The 17,729-nt window shown below is 44.4% G+C and overlaps 1 protein-coding gene across 7 annotated transcripts in view; it reads left to right on the top strand.

Annotated features, from left to right (window-relative positions):
• Window positions 1–1,932: 1,932 nt before the first annotated feature.
• LYPD6B (LY6/PLAUR domain containing 6B) overlaps window positions 1,933–17,729 on the top strand; it is a 58,650-nt gene continuing 42,853 nt past the window's right edge. For 3 of the 7 annotated variants that reach the window (XM_081009455.1, XM_081009456.1, XM_081009454.1), the window contains exon 1: window positions 1,937–2,283. The gene's annotated coding sequence lies outside the window, so the exon portion shown is untranslated. Of the gene's footprint in view, window positions 2,284–17,729 lie in introns of all 7 variants that reach the window. The other 4 variants (XM_081009460.1, XM_081009459.1, XM_081009461.1 and 1 more) reach the window with 2 other exon arrangements.

The raw sequence follows: 17,729 nt of genomic DNA on the forward strand, positions 1-17,729 counted from the left end.
GCAAAAGCCCTTCGTGTTGCGGGGGGGGGGAGAGAAACTAACCAGATGAGATCTGTCTCCCCAAGAGGAGATAATTGAATGCAGCCCATTTGGTTTCAGCAAATACGTTTGGTATTTAGTATTATTATTTGTCGTCGCTCATAGCATGATGACTTCTCAGTCAATAAGGCACACACAGTTCCCTTCCAGTCCTTCTCTTTTGATCAGAACAGAGTACTAAACTGTGTTTGCACAAAGGGTTGGGGTTTATAAAGATGTTAGAAACAGGGAGAGCTGTGTTCGGCAAGTTGCAGACTCAACCACAATCCCCTTCCCCTTTATAAGGAGTCAACCATTGGCCCATCCAGCCCAGTTCTTTCTACCATGACTGGAAGCAAGCCTCCAAGCTTTCAGGTGAAGGGAGGCCTTTTCTATACAAACTCAGATAGCCTATGTTTCCTCTGGAAAACTTCCGTGCTTCTCCCTTGCAGAGGAGCCCTCCTATTGATTTATTGATTTATGAGTTGTTATTACTATTGGAATAGTGCTTCGCTACTTACGCAAGGCCACTTAACTTCCACTAGGTGGCAGTGTTTACAGACAATCTTGTACAGTACTGTATTTAACTTTTCTGATAGGCAAAAGATCAACTTGGGTAAAAAGAGAGTGGGAGAAAGAAGTCAATATAAATCACTGTGGCTCTAATGAGGTTGCTGATTATAAATTGGTGTCTTGTCACTGTCATTTTCAAAGAGGTATTTGCAGTGATGACCTGAAAATTATTGTTAAGAGCTTGAGGGAGTGGGTTGGGGGAAGAGGGAAATGTGAGAACATTTTACAACATGCATTCATCCGGCTTTCATTTGTATATACAACCATCTTCCAAGCTATCTTAAATAGGAACTAAAATGAAATTGGCCCATTTTTTCTTGCTTTCCTGCATTCATTTTCGTTTTATGCAATTGCATATAAATATGTAACACTGCAGGATGTAGCTTATTGTGTGTAACTATACAAATACAAAGGGTCCCGTCACCCCCATTTCGGCAATCAGTTTGAAGGAGCAGGGGCTGTGCCCGAGTTCATTGCTGCCTCGGGTGACAAGGGGTTAATGACTGGGGTCACTGAGTCGCTCGGCTGCTCCCCGTGCGCACGCGCGCAGGTGGGAGACGTGCGAGAGCTGCCAACGCTGGACTCTTAGAATTCTAGGGTTGGAAGGGACCCCCAAGGGGCATCTAGTCCAACCCCCTGCGAGCGCCGCTTAAGAATCCCTGACAAGTGGCCACCCAAAAGCCGCCTCCTGCGAAGTCCGACGTTCCCGAAGAGGCAACCGGTCCAAACGGAGGAGGAGCCTATCAGGCACCCCAGCAGTTGCTGGGGAAGAAGAGCCGCTCCCCAATCCGCGCCGGCGCTTCGCTCGCTCTCTCGCTCATCCCAACTGCGCGTCTCCACGGCGCCGCCTACCGGCCGTCGTGCGCCTACGCTTTCCCTCGGCCCCCGCCGAGCTTACAGGTGTTGCACAACTCCGCATCCTTCGCGTCCCGCCTCCCGAAAGCAACTTCTTTGAGGCGGCGGGAGAGAGTGGCGCCGAGGGAACAACTTTCCGAGGAGCTCCTCGTTCCCTGAGGAAACTGGGAGTCCCGGAGCGCGAGGCGTGGCTCTTGCCCGTCGCGCGGGAAGGACGTGTATGTGTGTGTGTGTGTGTGTGTGTGAGAGAGAGAGAGAGAGAGAGAGAGAGAGACTGTGTGTGTCTGTGTGTGTGAGAGAGAGACTGTGTGTGTGTGTGTGTGTGTGTGAGAGAGAGAGAGAGAGAGTGTCTGTGAGAGAGAGAGAGACTCTGTGTGTTTGTGAGTGAGTGTGTGTGTGTGTGTGAGAGAGAGAGAGAGAGAGAGAGAGAGACTGTGTGTGAGTGTTTGTGTGTGTGTGAGAGAGAGGGAGAGAGAGGGAGAGACTGTGTGTGTGTGTGTGTGTGTGTGGTGTCCTCTCGCGCGCCTCCTCCAGCCCTTTCCAAGCCTCAGCCGGTGCTTTCCTCCTCTCTCCCCCCGCCTCTCAGAATGAGGGGCGCGAGCCGACCCCCTGGCGAGCGGGCGGGCGCCCACCTGGCAGCCCCACCCCGGCAGCAGGTAAAGCCCCGCCCCTCGGGTGTGTGAGGCGACGGCAGGCAAGTGGCGACGGCGCTCCTCTTCTTCTTCTTCTTCTTCTTCCTCGGGCTCCCGGCGCTCGCTCTGCCCTGAACCAAGCCTCGCCTCGGCTCCGCGCACCTTCTTCGGGGGAGGAAGAGAGAGACGGCCACTCGAGCGCGGGGTGAGTGGGTGAGGGTGGCAGCGGGTGCGAAGCTGCGCCTCCTCCTCGGGAACTGCCTCATATAGCGAGTCAGGCGATTGGTCCATCCGGGATGGTCTGCCCCAGCCTAGCCTCCAGCTGATGCCCTCCAGATGTTTGGGCCTGCCAGCTCCCGCCCTCTCTGCTAGGCCTGGTGGGAGTTGGGGGGTGTTTGGGTGTGTTCAGCCCCACCTAGAGGGGATCGGGTTAGAGGGCAGGGGCAAGCCAGTGGGGTGTAAGCAGGAAGCCAGAAATGATGGGCAACAACTCCCACCATGGGCCTAGCCAGAGGGGGCAGCGAAATAAATATATTTAACTGACCATATTTAACAGTGGCCAGGCATTAAGCAGAACAGTTTGTCCACAGCTATTGTTTGGCTACCCTGGGATGCGAGGAGGCAGGGAAGGTGGTCTTTGGGGACTGGCCATGGCACTCCAGGGTTTCAGACAGGAGGCCCTGCAGGGAGGTGCCAGAGATCAAACATGGAAACTTTTGCATGCAAAGCGTGGCTTCTGAACACGTGTCAAGGCGTGGGATAAGGAAGTGGCTTTGAACACACGCTCCCTGGATTCTGAGGCATTTGTATTTTTTCAAGCTGAAGAATGTGTCAGAATAGTTTCTGTTGCACTCTGCTAGCCTGTGTGTCCTCACCCCTTGGTCTCTCTGACTCCTGCTCTGTGCTATGTTAGATCTAGCCTGCAGCCACTAGAGACAGGTGAAGTCCATCTCTAGAAGGCTGCAAGTATTGCCGTGCAGGTTCTGATCAATGTCCACCTAGTCCAGCATTGCGCTGCCAGCCAGACACCTCCAGGAAGTTCACAAGCAAAATCCCCCCCCCCCCCAAATTTTAGTCTTAGGTTCTTTTTGCTTATAGAGAATCCCTTCACCAAATGGTCCTGGGCCAGTTACAAAACCATCGCAGTTCAAATAAGTGCAATATACAGGTCTTAAAAATAAAATAAAATAAAGGGCCAGTATCAGAATAACAAAACCACAGCACAGAACATCAGTGTGTAGCAACGCAGGAGGCAGGAAGACAGCCACTCAACCAAAGGCTCAGGTAAAGAGGTGTGTCTTAGCCAATCACCCAGAAGCATACAATGATGGCACAGGACACACTTGGAAGGCCAATTAGACAATCTGGGGACCACCTCTGATAATGTGGATTACAATTCCCATGAGCCCAAGCCAGCACAGTCAGGGATGATGGGAGGTGTAGTCTGACAACCTCTTGAGGACACTGGGTTGGGGAAGGTTGCTCTGTTTGTTTCTTGCTCATGGCAAATAGCCCTTACTATGATTATTCAGAGCAAGGTTTGCCTGTGCATGTAACACTTTGCAGAGTGGGCAGGAATTCAGTAGGGAGAACGGTTCCCATGACTGTGGCTTCGTTGGGGCTGAAAGGCTAAGCTGTTGAAGTATGCCCGTCATGCAAGTGTTACAAATAGAGGAACCTTGTGAAGAAGAGGAGGAGGGGACCTGGCAACCCTTGTTCAAAGAGTGTCCCCTTTGATCAGGGTGGGTTCAAGTTCAGAACTCATCTATTTCCTTTTTTCCAGCTGGGTTGCAACAACTTCTTTTTATAGGGGGGAAAAAATCTAATTTCTTTTGTTTTATCACACTAGTATATTTCCTATGGACTTTTAAAGACAAATAATGTGTTTCAGTTTGTCCATGTATTTTGGGGCCTTCTGGTGTTCACCTAAATGCATAGATATAGGGACCTGCACCAAATACATAATTTGAGCTACAAGGGAGTTATTTGCTTTTTGGGGGCCAAATTCTATATGCCTTAAGTTATGTTAAACATGACTTCCTTATCAGTACCATTCATCAAGTAAACTGAGAAATCAAAAATACTTAGATCAGCTGTGTTTGGGTGTGTGGTCTAAAAATAAATTGAATACAAACGAAAGCACATTACACACTGGCTTGTATTTGAGTCAAGCAGCTATAATTACAATTGGGGCTGTAAATTCAAATCTCAGTTTTACTTGAACAAACAAGCTAGACTGTGATTCACAAACATGAGTCCTGTTTGGTTCCAGCTTGCTATTAACTTTGTTTTCTTTTCTTGTCATTTTCCTCTGCTCTCCAACTATGGAGCCACATTTTTCTCTTATAATTGGTAGGTTATACTATATTTGTTTCCATAAAGCTTTGCTGGACCAACAATTGTGGTGACTCTCTCTGAGAGTGCAGACCTGCAAATGTCAATAATTGCACACCTGAGCTATTCAGTTTTTATTTATATTTCATATGGACTCTCTAGAAAAGAATACTGGGTGACTTTGTTTTATGAGGGAATAGACTCCAAAGTCTACCCTTTGCTTTGTAGTGTGTTTTGCACAAAGAAACGGGCAGTTTTGAGGAAGGTACCATGGCCAACTTCCACTTGCAAAAGCCCTTGGTGAGGAAATTATATCCTTGCCCCTACCATCTGTTGAACTCAGCTGGGATGGACTTTAGGCATGTACGGCTTTCCAACATTTGTGGTGCTGTGCCCACGGCTAACTTTGGCTGAATTCAGTGCTTGTGCACATGCTGCTCCCAACAACATTACACAGCTTGGTTTTTAAATTTTTGAAGGCTGACAGCATCGCATGAACCGGATCTTGCATGGAAGGAAACGTGGGAGTTGGACTGCAGCATCTATTTTACGAATTTATCTGAAGTCATAACGACACCAAATTTTGTGATATGGGAGTTGGTGGCATGACCCTGCTTGATGGGGGTCACACTCCTTCTGATGGAGTGGTTTGCCACCAGGGCTGTTCAGAGACAGCAGGTGATATTTCTGATCTGCAGTTCTTTCTGTCTGTTACACTTCATCGGCAGCCACACTCTTACCAACAAATGAGGGATCTTGGCAGCTGTAGCTCATGGCTTTGTAACTGCACATAGTGACTACTGCAGCGAGTTCTGCATGGGGGTACCATGAGATATTCAGCAGTGTAGGCTTTATAGGTTACCTGTGCTACCCCCAAGAGCACTGCTTAGTTACCGAGTGATGGCCATTGCCTACAAAGTCCTAAAGTTGTTAAGTTTGGTATTCCTTGGGAATACCTCTATCCCATCGAAGCACTCCACCTTGAGAGATCTGATTGTGAGCTAGTTTTGGTAACAGTCAGAAGCAGAGTAGTCATGATAAAGTTGTGGAACATTCTCGCTGAAGAAGCGTGTCGTAGCCTGACCCTGTAATGTTTTCCACGAATATTTCCAGGCTCTTGGTCAGGTATTGGTTCACCTGGAGCTGATCCACCTGTTATTTCCTTGCCAATTCTCCGTTTGGTTAGCACTTAGAGCCTTACTGAAAAACAGCATAAAGAATATCTAATGCAGTGCTTCTCCAAGAGTGCAGAAGGGACAATCCCTGCCATTTCTTCCCTACTGGTAAAGGTAAAGGTAAAGGTAAAGGGACCCCTAACCATTAGGTCCAGTCGTGACCAACTCTGGGGTTGCGGCGCTCATCTTGCTTTATTGGCCAAGGGAGCCGGCGTACAGCTTCCGGGTCATGTGGCCAGCATGACTAAGCCGCTTCTGGCGAACCAGAGCAGTGCACGGAAACGGCGTTTACCTTCCCACCAGAGTGGTACCTATTTATCTACTTGCACTTTGACGTGCTTTCGAACTGCTAGGTTGGCAGGAGCAGGGACCGAGCAACGGGAGCTCACCCCGTCGCGGGGATTCGAACCGCCGACCTTCTGATCGGCAAGCCCTAGGCTCTGTGGTTTAACCCACAGCACCACCCACCTAAAAGCCTCCACTGACAATCAGGAAAACCTTACAGCTTTTCAAGGCTGTAGTGGGGAAGAGGAGAAAGAAATTGCCCTCGCACAAGCACTGCATTGTAGTTACCCCATAACAGAATTCTGCTGAATCACTGGAAAATTTGGCAATACTACCAAACCTTCAAAGACCTGGCTCATCGCTCATGTCTTTCCTTATCAGCTTGTAACAGACACCATAACAAGAGGTAAAAACATTGAGGATCAGTACTGATTTGTTGTGTGCCCTAACTACTAGAATTCCTGGAATTATTTGGCTTTTGACCTCCTTTTCTTCATTATGTTTTAAGGCATATGTGTTTGTGGTATAATCCTTTACAGATGTCGATCCATTAGTCTCTCAACTTCAGTGTTGCATTTTAAATAAATAGGCTCTACAGTAGCATCTGCTGTGCATAAATCAAGGCAGGAGTTACTTCAAAGTGACAGATTAGATGTAAATCTTCCTGGTTGATGAAAAGGAAATGTTAACATTCCTTTTGGGAGAGGGAGAATGAAAACCCGCAAGGGACTGTCTTCATCAGTGTTCAGGATTGAACTCATGAAATCTGAACTTGAGCCTTGTCAGTTTAGGCTTGCAGTAGGGAACAACTGTCTGCATTTGATAGAGACCTGTGATCATTAACAGGATCGCTGTATTTTGAAACAAAGAGTCCTCAGGGCATGCTGTTCATCAGATATGATGAAAAGGCAAGGTAGCATCTGGGTTTTGGGAAAGCATTTCAAGCATCTGCTTACAGGAAAAAATATTATCTCTATGCCATTCATTCTGAAAACAGCCTTCTTATTTGCATGAGAAAACAGGATCACCCAAACTGGTGTGTGTGTTCTTTAAGAGAAAGATTTTGGGGTTGGGGGGTTGGGGTAGGTATTCAAAGTACTATGTTTCTACATGCCTTAGCTGTTATTCAGACAATAGCCACCTTTGTGCCTGTGACGCAGGGAAATCTGCTTTTGAAATGGAGGGGGACTTCAGAAATAAATTGTGACATGGCATGGCGTGTGTGTGATGTCAGCTGTTCAAATAAAAAATGATTAAAATTTCCCCCAAGGCACACGCAAGCCTTTAGGTGTGCCAGAAGTAGCTGTCTGGACTCCCAAGTCTTTGCTTACAGTATGATTTAACTTTCGGGTGTATCCCTGCTGCTGAGGTTTGTAATTCTTATTAATGATAATTTAGATAGGACTATTTATAAATGTATAGCTCTGTTTTTGACAAGGCTGTCAAAATAAAAGGCCCTGTGGGGAGCTTATCCCGCTCTTTAATGAGATCCTGGTGCGGCCTATAGAAGGGGCGGGCAGATTTCAGGCTTGGGAGCTCTACAATGTTGGTGTTTGGTTTTTGCTAGAACCCCCCAAGATCTATCAGCAAGAGCCCTGTGCAAAAGGCGTACAGTTAGAATTAAAGAACAATGTGCCTCAGAGCACATTCTCAGCCCAGGAATTTGTTATCAGTATCAGAACTATTGTTCCATAACATCCGAATCAGGAGAGGTTGCAAAAGCTTTTTGGTTCAGTGTCTGGATGTAGTTGTAGACTGGATGAGGGCCAATAAGCTGTGTTCGAATCCTGGGAAGACCGAGGTTCTTTGGGTCTGTGGTTCCCATGTTCAGGAAATTAGCAATTTACCTGTTCTGGATGGGGTTGCACTCTGTCTCAAGAGGCAGGTGCTTATATTGGGGATACAGCTCTGTCAATGGAAGCCCAAGTGCCCTCTATGCTAGGAGTGCCTTTTACCAGCTTTGTCTGCTTTGCCAGCTATGGCTGTTCCTAGCTTGACCACTGTAGCCCATGCATTGGTAACCTTGAGACTAGATTACTGTAATGCGCTCTGGGTCTGGTTTGGAAGATCCAGCTGGTGCAGAATGCTGCGACCAGGTTGCTGATGGAAGCTTCTGGTTGAGAACATGCGACATCAAAACAGCTTCACTGGTTGCCCATCTGCCACCAAGCCAGGTTCAAGGTTCTTGCATTGATTTCCAAAGCTCTGAAGAACTTGGGTCCAGGGCACCTCAGGGATTGCCTGAACCCTTATATCCCAGCTCGATCACTGAGATCATCTGCAAGAGCATCTCTGGTCATTCCCCAAGTTGATGAGGCTAATTTGACAACAACAGGAAACTGAGACTTTAGTGTTATCGGCTCGGTCCTCTGGAACACCCTGCCAATAGAGATTCAGTGGGTGACTTCAGCACCAGCTGTTAAACACCTGCTGAAAACTTTCCTCTTCTGCCAGTCTATGCAGGAAAAGAAGAGTACACACCATGTCTGCTGATGTTTGTTTTTGTTTTGCTTTTAACTTAAAAAAAAACTTTTTAGGATTTTACTGTCTGGTTTTATGTTTTTATATTGTTGTAAACTGCTGTTATAGGTTTTTATGATACAGTGGTATATAACTATCTTGTTAAATAAATGAAATGAAATGAAATGAAATGAACTCATTCTTTTCAGGTAAAAATCTACTGCAGATTAGCTTTCCTCATTTCAGCAGCCTAATTTAAAAAGTTGTTTTGTTGTTTCTGTTGCTAAAACAACTGGAAACCAGAAACACTTGCAAATCACCCAGAGATCTATCTACCTGCAGATCCCAATCTACCTTCTGACCATCCCTTGCCTATGGCACCTGCCATATTATTAAACCATATCCAGGGTTGGTCTGGATTTAGGGTGAATACTTCCACATTCATTTTGATAAGTGATGGATAGAAAAGGACTATTTTCTTCTGGGATTTTCAGGATACAGCAAAGTAAAGAGTATCCTCTATTTGTTTGATTTATTTAATTCTAAGAACTGTATACCCCATTTTTTCATTAATAAAAATAATCCACAAGGTTAATATAGTACAACAGTAAGACAGACTAAAACTAAAATAAAGCAACTGCATAATAAAACCAGCAACATGTAAGGTAGTATGAAAATATTATTAATTAACACATATGTAGTTAAAAAAACCAACTTTTTGTTTTATCATATTCAAGCTACACATTTTTGGAAGATTTTTCTGGGGCTGCAGGACAGTTTTATACTTTGAATTTGAGCTTCTCATTATGTTGGGTTTCTTAATTGGGTATCAGATTCAGGTGGGAATTTTTTTTAGTAAAAGTATATAGCTATGTTTCCTAGACATTTGGTGAATAGTATGTCTGGCCCTATAAATTTTTTGTATGGAGACTAATTTGCTCAAAAATGAAGCCAGATATATGCTGAAATTTTCACATGCATTCAAGTAACTCTCACTTTCTCTAGTATTGTTTGCAGTGTGAGGGGGTTATTCGAACATTATGCTGTCCATCAAGAAAATAGCACACTATTGTTCCAAAAAAAGAGTAGGAGTAAGTAATAGGCATAGTTGGTTGACTACTGTTAACTCTTCACTTCTTGCAGATTTAATCGGTGTGTCCTATAGCTTACCCTAACAGGTTCCTATTGAAACATTTTTTGCACGTTTTATTTACATATGCCCTAGGATAATAAGTCAAAGGAATTTTCACATTGGTAGTAGAAATACTTGTGCATTGGGGACTTAGTTATAGACAAGGACTCTTGAGTTTTATCCAGTCTTCTACGAGTGCAGCACCCAAATGAATCTCCATAGGGCTCTGCTTCCTCCTCTTCCTCTCTCCACAGCAATATATACTCAAGGCACTCACAATGCCAGGCCCTTACGGGAATTAGGAGTGAGGCCTATGTGTACCTCCCATTCATGAAAGAAGCCTATAGTGTCTGCACATGCCCATGGGTGCATACCAAAGCAGGAGAGAGGGGAGAAAGGGGCATACCATCAATGGTGTAACTGAGCCCATGATACTTCATTCTTATGCACATGGGTTTTATGTAAAATCAAGCATTTTGCACTAGTTTCCCCAAGGTTTTCTGTATCTTTAGAGATAATTGGGAGGAAGGGAATATTACCATTATTATCTAATAAGTAGCTTCTGTTTACGCATTGAAATGTTCAATTGAAAATAAATGTGTTGCATATAATCCATTGCAAATTGCATTTGCAATCACATCCAGGTGTGTGTGTGTAAAATATCCCTTTCAAGCAGTACATCTACTTCAGTTGCTCTTTTATCACTCCTCTCTATCTTTGATGAACCCTTTCAGTTCCCTGATACATCCCAGTACAGTCATACCTCGGGTTGAAGTTGCTTCAGGTTGAGCGCTTTCGTGTTGCGCTCCGCGGTGACCCAGAAGTAACGGAACGCGTTACTTCTGGGTTTCGCCACTCGAGCATGCACAGACGGTCAAAATGACGTCATGCGCACACGTGGAAGCGGCAAATCATGACCCGCACACGCGCAGATGCGGGTTGTGTTCGCTTCTGGATGTGAACGGGGCTCCAGAACAGATCCCATTCATATCCAGAGGTACCACTGTAATTGTGTAACTTGCGGTGCAATTCTATACACATCTACTCAAAACTAAATTCTGTTGACTTTGGTAAATCTTACTCCCTATACGTGAATATAGGGATGCAAGCTTTACTAGACTGAAAAAAATCCTGGAATTCCTTTAATTGCCATATCTAGGTAATGCAAAATAAGTTGTTCTGGACATTTATATCCAAAAAGTCACAATCTGGGGAATTTACACACCCTTTCATTATTATTTTTAAAAAATTACCCTCTGGTTGCATACGACTCTTACTCCTTGTTCCCCTCATACTGTTCAGACCTGTAAGATCCTGCCTGTTTACATTGTATAAAAAAGCAGACATATTTGTACAATTGGAGGTATTTCCCTGTCAGCTAGATGTAAGACTTGATCAGAATGTGTTATTCACTGGTAAGGATCTTTTTTTAAAAGGCCTTGCATGCTGTGTAAAAGCAAATATTTAATCATATGACAGATAACAAAGGATGAAAGAGAGATTCTTTGAATCGAATGTATACCTTGCAACCATGTATGTACTTACGACAGAGTAGGAAACGGGCCACTGTGCTAGGAAAATGAAAGATGTTGAGGTGCAATTGCAAGATACCTGTTAAAAGGAGTCTTGTTCCTTGTCTGTGTTGAGGTGCCTAAAGAGACTACAATCCTATACCCATTTACTTGTAAGTAGCCTCATTAACACAGTGAGGCATTACACATGGATTGCACTGTGAATCATTCAGATCTGTGTTTTGCACACAGGCACCGCTACAATTTAGGGACATTGTTATCTTCCGCGTTAGAGAGAATGAGAGGAACCACTTTTCCCTTTTGTGTTCTGTTTCCATCCTTTTGCTTCTTTAATTACAATGCTGGTGATATTTCCATGCATCACAACTCTATGCAGGTTTTTCTTTTGCACCTAGTTTTGGTGGCATTCCCCTTGGAGTTGCCAGGATGATGGAGGTTTCCCAGATGGTACTCATTAGCACAGCTTTGCTAGAGCTGTATCCCCAATAATGGCTGTGTTGTGCTATATCCATGTCATGTTAACAACTAGAGTGAAGTAAATCTGGTGATCAGCTTATGTCAGATGAGCCCTGCCTAGTGTGCTGATCCTTGGACCGCTTCTGATTATTTCAATCCTCTGCCAAGGGACCAGATGCCATAAAGGTTATTGCTATTGTTGCTTTCAGGAATTTGTAAAAGAAAGCTGTGTTAAAAGAGTGCAAGGCACTTTATGAACTGGGAGAAAATATTAAGGACATTTGAAAAGCCTGCTGGATTAGGCCAGTCACTCATCTAGCCCACCACTCTCCCCTTCTGTGGTTTCCAGCAACAGGTGTTCAAAAGCATTACTGCTTCCATTCTTCAGTAATATGTGAATAATTGACTTGTGCAAGCTTGAAAATAGCCACTGCCTTAGTTCTTTTGGATGAGTAAGTCACATGACTTCCACAGTCCTGAAAGATGCATGTCCTGGTTTTCCTCTGGGACTTGTTGGTGGTTTTTGAAGTAAGTATCCCAGAAGGTCTACACTCCAGAGCAGAAGTGGGGAACCTTTGGTGCTCCAGATGTTGCTGAACTACAGCTCCTGTCAGCCCTAGCAAGGGATGATGGGAGTTGTAGTTCTGGAGGCACAGACGTTCCCCATACTTGCTGTGCAGGCAATGCATGGGACTGCATCTTCCTTTCTGTGTATTTCAGATGACTACTATTTATCAAGGTACACATTTAAAAACCAAGCAAGATGCCATGTGCATGTTATTCGATGACACAATTATAAGAGGCCCAACTGAAACACTCAAATATTGTCAATGTTTAAAGCATGGGTAGGCAAACTAAGGCCCACGGGCTGGATCAACCCCAATTGCCTTCTGGATCTGGCCCGCGGATGGTCCTGGAGTCACCACACAGATCGCCAGCGTTTGTGTTCTTTCCCTCTCCCTCCCACGGCGGCGGCGCCTCCTCCCTCCCTCGTTCTGGCTTCTCCCCGCCCTGCCTAGAGGAGGAAGGGGGCTGGACTTTATTGGTGCCAGCAGCAGCAGCAGCAGCGCTCTAGTGGCCGCCATTTTAAGCAGCCCCTCTCTGGAGCCCTTATGTGCGCCACTCATCGTCCTGCTGCTGCTGCCGCCAGCCCCTGCCACTCGCAAGACACAGGTAAGCAGCATCAGGGCTCGTGGTGCTCTTGCATCACCCCCCCCCAAATATAGTCCAGCCCTCCACAAGAAGGACAGTGGACTGGGCGCCTGCTGAGAAAGTTTGCTGACCCCTGGTTTAAAGCTTTCTTGTCTATGAGGCACATTTTAGCTTGTGGATTGGCTTCTTACAAAACACTCTTTCACCTAACAAACAGTGTTGTCACTGGGTGTGTAGAGGCAGTGTTGGCTCATGATTTCTGCTTGGCAGCATCTCTGGACAAAATTGCCTATGAAGATGATGCTTGGGTTAGCCAAAACTATTAAAGTCTGATCATTCATATAAAATAGGCAAGTAATATATAGAAGGTAAATAGTGACTGTGTGAAGTCACCTGGATTTTAATTGGCTTGGCTATGGTGGAGCCATATGGTTGTGACTGCGATACTCATGCTCTCTGTGTTATACTTCCAGCTTCATTGTGTTGTGTAGAAGAAAACGTGATATAAAGAGGTGGCCACATCATTTTTTAAAGAAATCATTATAACTAAAGGTATCCTCTTCATGAAACTTACTCTGAAAAAAAAATATATTATTGCCTGAAAGTGTTTTTGGCCTGTACAACTTGGAACAAGTATGAAAAAGTTTACATTTTTAATCAAATGATATTCTAAGGCTGCAGCCCGCTGCACCATTCTTTTTAAGTCCTCGGTGAATCTAAGGGCCCGACACTTAAATTATATTTTAAAGTTGTACGTGTCTTGTCTTACACCTTAAAATACTGTGTGAAAAGTATACAGACCCAGGTTTGTCTACCATATGGCTCAAGGCGTTGGGCTGTCATTTCTTACTGGATGCTTGCTTGGTGGCAAACTCTGGTTTGCCTCTGGGTAAGATGTGAAATGTTCCTCATTTTAAAAATAAACATGAAAATAATTGGATGCAAGAAAATTCTCTTTAAAGCCTTTTGTATACTCCCTGTGCGCACACACATACATAACATATTTGGTTCGCTTCTAAATTAGTCTGAAAAGTGAAACCCATTGTAGGAGCACTACACCTTTCCTTTTATCCAGGGTTTTAATATAATGGTTTACCTACAATTGCTGTAATTGGTAAGCCTGTCATAAAAACATAATAGAGAGTGCCTCTGTAAATTAGGATTAATGTTGTTCAGTTCTTTTGTGGTGGATTAACAGTGATTGACATCAGTTGAGAGCCTGGATTCGGTTAATAGTGTCATGCCAAGAGTAACCAGCGAAGTTCTGTGTGTTTGTCTTACCTTTAAGTCCCCTGAAAGCTTACTTTGGAGGCAAGGAACTGTAATGTTTATTCTGAAAATGTGTGGCCCTTGGAAATGTTGAAACATTTCTCTGGTAGCAGACCACACAGAGGACTTTGGTCTTGAACCTGCCTTGGAAAGTAGCTAGTTGAGTTTCAGAGCAGACTGCTAATTCTACACCAACCAGTATAGATGAAGGATATGAATACCTTTATCAGTCTGATGGACATAGAAGTATGTTCTGAAATGTAGTAAAGAGTACAATGATCAGATATAAACTTTATGAAGGGTGAGTTATCCAGATCCCTAGCTCTTTTAACGCAACTGCTATTGTAGGTTTTTGATTTGACAGCTTCAGTTTTAAAATTTGTTGCATTCATTTATTAAATTTCTACACCACTTGAAGATCACTTTACAATATAAAAACTCAAAAACTACATCTGCAGTGCAACTAATGCAGGAGTTACTAAAGCATTTCCTGCAGGGCATGCTCCTGTGGTTTGTCCGCCAAGCTCATCTTAGTATGTACACAGAAAAACTAGTAATTCCAAAAGCTTTAAGTTTAAGAGCTTCTTAAACAGAGCATCAATACATTAATGCTTTCTTTGCATAAACTAAGGCTGCATTTGCATGGCAGTTTCCCTGTTTGCTTCCACATTATATACATTTGAGCTTTCACATAACATAAGGTCATGTGGAATCTAGTGGAAGTTTAGTGCTCATTTCCATGTTAATTGCTTCCGGGGTGGGGTGGGGTGCGGGGAACCCCATTCTCAGTGCTATTAACCTAGAAAACCACTAGAGTAAAGAAATGAAATTTGGGGTATTATACTGACATGCAGTTTTCCCCCTGCAGTTTTCATGGGGGAATATGCATGTGCAGGAATCATGCACGTGCAGGAAGGTTGGAGAATGTCCAATGACATTCATTTTTGTGTAAAACACACACACATTCCATTAATGTAAATGAAATTTTGCATGACTTGATCAGTAAAAAAGTCACAGTACCATAATGCAACAAGTAAAGATAAAGGTTAAAGGACCCCTGACAATTAAGTCCAGTTGCGAACGACTCTGGGGTTGCGGCGCTCATCTCGCTTTACAGGCTGAGGGAGCTGGCGTTTGTCCGCTTCTGCAGACAGTTTTTCCAGGTCATGTGGCTAACGTGACTAAGCTGCTTCTGGCAAAACCAGAGCAGCGCATGGAAACGCTGTTTACCTTCCCGTCGGAGCACTGCCTATTTATCTACTTGCACTGCGTGCTTTCGAACTGCTAGGTTGGCAGGAGCTGGGACCGAACAACAGCAATTCACCCCATCACGGGGTCTCGAACCGCTGACCTTCCGATTGGCAAGTCCAAGCGGCACAGTGGTTTAAACCACAGCGCCACCCGCGTCCCAATGCAACAGGTACTGCAGTGCAAAAAGAACATTAGAAAACAGCACAGAAGCACTTGCATTATAATCAAGAAAATTAATGTAATATTCTCCACATCTGAATGTACCTTAAAAGAGTTTCCTTCAAAATGAAGTGTAGATTGGGAACCAAGAAGCGAATGCTTGTTGTGAAGGAGAATAGGATAAATGAGGAGGACAGAGCCACCCAACACCTGAGTGAACAATTACTCCCTTTTAGGCAAATGGGTGTTATCTGAATTCATCTGCCAACTGACAAGCAGTTCTTAAGGTAACCTAGCAATAAGCTACTGGAAGTTCACAACTAAAGTATTTGTTAACAACTATATGCCTGAATGCAGAGTATAATCCTTCTGGAGGATGCCTAAATTCTGCTGTCAGGGACTAAAAGGTTCGTGCTAAAAGATAATAATAAAAAAAACTGTAGCAATAACTTCCCCAGGCAATGTTGGTAAAGCATGAGCCACAAAGCTTCACTGGAAAGAATGAAGGGCTTACTTAGAGCAGGTGCAGAAATTTGAATGCTTTCTACTCCTTTGCAGATTTATTGCAGTCTGGAATCAAGCAGATGACAAAAGTTACTGTTGGGAACATAGGAAACTGTCTTATATCTCTATATAAGAGTCAGGCCATTGGTCCATATAGCTTAGTGTTGTCCATACTGACTGTAGAGAAGCTGCTCTGCAGGGTTTCAGATACGATACTCTCCCAGGCATACCTGGAGATGCCAAATATTGAACTTTCCTCATGCAAAGTGTATGCTCTGCTCTCCCACTGAGCCTTTCCCTTAATTGCTTCCCAACTTCAAAGGTGATGGTGAAAGTTACCATTATGGTAAACCCTAAGAAAGACTTTGCAACCATTTACAGCCATGCCTGAAAAGCCTTACAAAGGATCTGAGAGTACATTATTCTAAAGCTCAAAAGAGTCTGGTTGTTTGTCTGATGCTAACATTTCCTAACATGCCCAAAGTTTTTCTCAGCTCAGTTATACACATAGCTTAAGACGTAGCTCACTTGCTGTTTAGTACCCCATGTTCTTTGGAAGATCATGAAGTGCAAGCCATGTAACTCTGTACCAATTTGCAGAGATGCCCCAGTGTTGTTTGTGCTGGTATAACAGTGGATATGTGGGAAAGTTTCTCAAGCAATAACTGGGTGCAGATTTGTTCTGATTTTGGGTAATTACCTCCTCTTTTTCTTCTTCCATGAGTGTGTCTGCAATGTTGCATCCACCTGTAATGTTTTCTGGAATTCCGGAATTCCAGAAGGAGGGCATGTCCTTCTGAACTGTGGGTCTGAAAGCATGATGTGAAACCTGCCAATTAAGCTGGACCCATGAGACCTCCCAGCTGCTCTATTAGCCTGTTCTTATCATTATTTCTGATAGTGGTTTGGTTGGAAGTGGACTCTCCACTTCTCCCTACCCAGTCTCTGCAGCTTTGTTTGCTGCATAGATTGTCCATTGGGGGCCAATATGCTATCTTCATTATGGGTAGTGGGTTCTGTGTGCTCTGGTATCTGGGACTAGGAGTCTGAGCCCCTTTTTCAGGTGATGAGGTTGAGGACTCTTAACCAGAAGAGGAAGCACACACAAGGCTAGCTGCAGAAGCACTTCTACCATATGACTTCATTGCAGAAGACCTAGTGTGAAACTAAAGGCTGTCCTACTCCTTCATGGTAGGATGATGATGATGATGATGATTAAAATTTGTATAACACCCTATACCCTTAGATCTCAGGGCAGTTCACAACATAAATGGGCAGGTCTCATTAGGCTCATCTGGTGGAAGTGCTGGAGAGGGCTGGGACCCTTTAATCAAATAAATGCCTTCCCGTGCAGATGGGGCCAACAATTGGAAATCAATTGCTGCTACTATACTGTATAGGGCTCAACCTAAGTTTGTTTTTTGCAAAGAGTTCTGTGGTTTTAGAGCTAAGCTGGAACCTTGCGTACACTTTTTCTTGTTTTTACATCTAGCCTGAAGCTCACCCTGCTTTTCATCAGAGCGGGATAATAGCAGCAAAAGTTTTTCATTTAGCGCAGGGTGAGGAATATCTATATTTTTGCCCTGAGGACCACATTCACCCATGAACAGCTTTCTAGGGGCTATAAGCCCATGATGGGCATGGCCCACTGTGACTGGGGCCACCCACATTCTTACATGCCCAGTAAACCTCTCCATCCAACCCATCGCCATGATAGGGATGAAATCACTCCTTCCTCACTTGTGCCTGCATGCTTTTTATTTCAGTAAAGGCACCGCTAGGTTGGGAGATAGCAGGCCAATCCAGGTAAAATTTGGCAGGCCAACCCAGGCCTTTGGGTTTGCTATTCTTTGCATCTGATTTAGGGTTTTTACCAGTGCATGGAAATGTGGTAGTAATTTCAGGCAGAGCACTGTGCGGCTTTGATTTTATGCTGGATCTG

This window comes from Podarcis pityusensis (genome assembly GCF_964106645.2).
Source record: "Podarcis pityusensis genome assembly, chromosome: 1".
In the NCBI taxonomy this organism is placed as follows: domain Eukaryota; kingdom Metazoa; phylum Chordata; class Lepidosauria; order Squamata; family Lacertidae; genus Podarcis; species Podarcis pityusensis.